The sequence below is a fragment of the Megascapheus bottae genome, chromosome X (genome assembly GCF_031878675.1).
Source record: "Megascapheus bottae isolate mThoBot1 chromosome X, mThoBot2.hap1, whole genome shotgun sequence".
Classification (NCBI taxonomy): domain Eukaryota; kingdom Metazoa; phylum Chordata; class Mammalia; order Rodentia; family Geomyidae; genus Megascapheus; species Megascapheus bottae.
Window position 1 is genome coordinate 85840667 of NC_143547.1, and position 4364 is coordinate 85845030.

A 4364-nucleotide genomic window follows, 5' to 3' on the forward strand; every position below is an offset into this window, starting at 1 on the left:
GAGGTACTTATAAAACTCATTGCTTTTATTGGATTCTAGTAGATGGATAATACTTCTATTATATAAAGTTTCCCACTAGCCTTCCTAATAACGATACAACACTTAAAATATGAATTGTAAGGTGGGTCTGATTAAATAAGTACATAGAGTGGACTTTGGGTATTTTATCTGTGAATAGCATGAGTATTCCAGGCATGTGGTATAATGAACTAGATGGAACTGTTAAGAAAAGCCCTGTATTTATGGGAAGAAAATATATCCCTCATATATTTCAGACAGAATGCATATATAGTGCTATAACAGCTAATGCAGTACACAAAGCCCAAATTGTGGGGTCCTGATATATTCTGGATAGAATCTAGCTTTGTCACTTGAGAGAGAAAGAGAATGATATTTACATTAGAGAGTAATGTAGAAATTAAAAAATATGTGAATGAGAATTATAGTTGAGATAATGAAGGTTAAATTGTTCCCAATAAAACACAAAACACTCAATCATAAATATTAGTAACTTCTTAAAAACTAATCCACCTTCAAGTTTCCTCTTAATTTCTTCCTGGAAAAGATTTTTTTATTGATCCCTCATCACTATGAGGAAACTATTCCCCAAATTTTATCTCCTTTAATGCTTTAGATCGATGTGGATACAACTTACTATTTTGACTTTGGTTGTTTTCTTCAGAGTAATTGAATTCCCATAGTGTGTAATATATCCTATGACCACATCACACAATACTTCAAATGCATAACAGAGGGAGTGCAGGACCTCTTGACATATGTCCATCATCAACAGAAACCAACCATGCAGTTTTAGAGACTGGTGTTCTAGATTGTAGCTTCTTACCTAAGTTTAGTCTGCATTCCAAAATAAGTCATACACCTTAAACCTTTGAGGAAAATTCTCCATCAAGTGCTTCCAGTCTTATTGTACAACGGTGAAACAATTTAAAATTATTGTGTCTAGATTTTTATGCCTTATAAAACATTTCTAGGGGAATATGTGGATAAATGTATAAGAGTGATGTATTTGTGATGCCTTTAGTATTAAATTTCTTCTTTATGTAGCTAAGGAATATTGGATGTTTTCTAGATTTTTCTTTATGGTACCTATTTGATGCTTTTAATCTGTATACTTTTTCTTTTCCCATGGAATTTACATTTGTTAAGGTCTCTAATGTTCCAATTCCAGAGTAATTTAATATTGTTCATAGACTTGTATATTGTTACATATATGAAAACAAAAGCTGATGCTTCTAGGCTATACAAAACATGTCACAGTGATGTTATTTGAGTTCTAGAACACTAGATTGTAAGAATTGTTGTACACGAATTCCTAGAACCCCAAAAAGACCACCACAGGCCACAGTCAAAGCTAAAGAGCAGGAGTCGTTTTATTTATGAGTCTAGACTCGGGCCTCCACATACCAGCAGCCGGCAATGCTGAAAAGGCCCTGAGCAAGAACTTTACACTGCTTTTTATAGGGAACGTACAATTACCTGATTGGCTATTTGACTCAAACCACTGGTTGAATCAGAGCTCAGGTGTCTAACCACTGAGCACCAAGCTGTTACCACCTGGGGTTCAAGTACATGGGCCCTAAACAAGGGGGGGGGTCATTCCCAGAACATGGAACAATCTTGGCACAACATTCCCCCCTTTCCCATGATACTTTCAGAGCCAATCTTGGATCTATCTAGTTAAAATCACACAAGGGCCTAAGGGTCCAGCTAAAACAAAAAACAGGGTTATCAACCAAGAGGAAAAATTCCTTCACTTTTCTCCCTTTCCCGTTTTAACACCATTAGGTGGAAATGCACAACTATGAGTATTTACTACACAAAGTCCCTATCCAAATACTGCCCATAACTATTGATTTTGGTGGCATAACTTAATTTTTAAAGGGCTACTTTTGGTCCAATCAATCTTCCAAGCTGTTTTGGACAAGGGTTCTATGAAGTCTGGAAACGGATCCACTGGCTTGGCATGGGTGTAATGAATCCAAGAAGCTACTCCGTCTACTTTGAGGGTGGTGGGTGTTGTCAGGATGACCTGAAAGGGTCCTTTCCATCGTGGCTTCAGATTTTCTTGCCAGTGGCGTTTCACAAGTACCCAATCACCTGGTCTATAGCAATGAGGCACCAGAGTTGGTTTTGTCTTGTACAGGTCCCTCAGCTTGGGCCAGACTTCTTGGTGAGCCCTTTGCAGGGCTTGGAGTGAAAACAAAAATTCAAAATCACCATCCTCTTCTTTTCTAACAAGTTTTTCTTTAAGATTGGGTATTATAGGGGGAGGTCTACCAAACATTATTTCATAGGGGTTAAGTCCTAATTTAAAAGGGGAATTTCGAACCCTGAACAGAGCATAGGGGAGAAGAGCTACCCAGTTTGCGCCAGTCTCCATGGTCAATTTGGTCAAGGTCTCTTTTAATGTTCTATTCATTCTCTCTACCTGTCCTGAACTTTGGGGTCTATAGGCACAATGTAATTTCCAATCTGCCCCAAGTATGGAAGCCAGTCCCTGACTTACCTTCAAGACAAATGCAGGTCCATTGTCCGAACCTATCATTACTGAAAAGCCATACCTGGGTAAAATGTCCTCAAGTATCTTCTTAGCCACTATCTGTGCAGTTTCCCTTTTAGTGGGGAAAGCCTCGACCCATCCTGAAAAGGTATCTACAAAAACTAACAAATACTTATATCTATACTTCCCTCGTTTTACTTCAGTAAAGTCTACCTCCCAATAGGCTCCTGGCTTATCCCCTTGCTGTCTTGCCCCTAAATTTCGCTGATTTCTCCCTACATTATTTAGCTGACATACTCTGCAACCTGAAATAATCTGAACAATTTTGACGGTTGCTTCCTTAATTCGTAGTCCAGTTTGTCTTATTAAGTCTTGCAGCTTTCTGGCTCCCAGATGAGTACTATGTTGAATTTTTTGTAACACCTTCATCCCTATTTTTTCTGGGAGTACTATGTGACTCCTGGAATATCAAGGAGCTGTACCATAGGTAGTTTCTCAATCCATTGCAAGTCTTCCTCCGTATACCCTGGGTTCGGTGGTAAGACTCTGGATCCTGGGTCTGGGAGTTGGAGGGCTAGAGCTAGAGTTGAAGATAAGGTCACCTCCCGGGCAGTCTGGTCAGCCAGATGATTGCCCCTGGACACTAGATCTACAGATTTCTGGTGTCCTGGGCAATGGACTATTGCCAGTTTCTTTGGTTCCCAAAGAGCAGCCAGGAGTGCCAATATTTCCTCCTTATTTTTGATAGTCTTCCTTCTGCTGGAAGGAGGCCCCTCTCTTTGTATATTGCCCCATGTATGTGGGCGGTGGCAAAAGCATACCGACTGTCTGTATAAACTGTCAGTCTTTTATCCTTACCCAGTCTTAAAGCTTGGGTTAAAGTCACCAATTCCGCTCTTTGTGCTGAAGTTCCTGCAGGCAGGGACTCAGCCCAGATTACTTCAGTCTCTGAGACTACTGCAGCCCCTGCATACCTTTTTCCTTGGTGTATAAAGCTGCTTCCATCGGTGAACCAGACAATCTCTGCATCTAACAGAGGCTTATCTTGCAAATCCTCTCTTACTCCATTCACTTGGGCCAAAACCTCAGCACAATCATGAAGTGGGGCTTCCAGATCTGGATCAGGCAATAGCGAGGCTGGGTTAAGGGCAGTTGGAGGCTGGAAAAGAATCTTGAGAGGGTTTAGCAATAGTCCTTGATAATGAATGAGTCGGGCATTACTAAGCTATCGGTCTGGGGGCTGTTTAAGAATGCCCTTGATAGTGTGAGGTGTTGTAATCTGTAACTCCTGTCCCAGGGTCAACTTATTTGCATCCTTTACCATTAGTGCCGTGGCCACAATCATTTGGAGGCAGGGACGCCATCCAGCAGCCACAGAGTCCAGCTTTTTAGATAGATAAGGAATGGGTCGTCTCCAGGGACCCAGGTATTGAGTCAGAACTCCTTTAGCTACCCCTTTACTCTCATCCACAAATAACTGGAAGGGTTTAAGAATATCCGGGAGTCCTAAGGCTGTGGCAGACAATAAGACTGTCTTTACTTGTTGGAAAGCCTGTTCAGCTTCTTCTGTCCAGAAAAAAAGGTTGCTGATCCTTAGTAGCCAAGTACAAGGGCTTGGCTAGTTCCACAAACCTGGGAATCCACAGCCGGCAAAATCCAGCTGTTCCCAAAAATTCCCGCACCTGTCGTTGTGATTGTGGTCTGGGTATGCAGAGCACTGTCTATTTGCGGGCAGCAGTTAGCCACCTTTTCCCTCCTTTCAGTAGGTACCCTAAATATGTTACCTCAGTCTTGCAGATCTGTGCTTTCTTAGCCAAGGCTCGATAGCCCAGCTTTCCTAAGG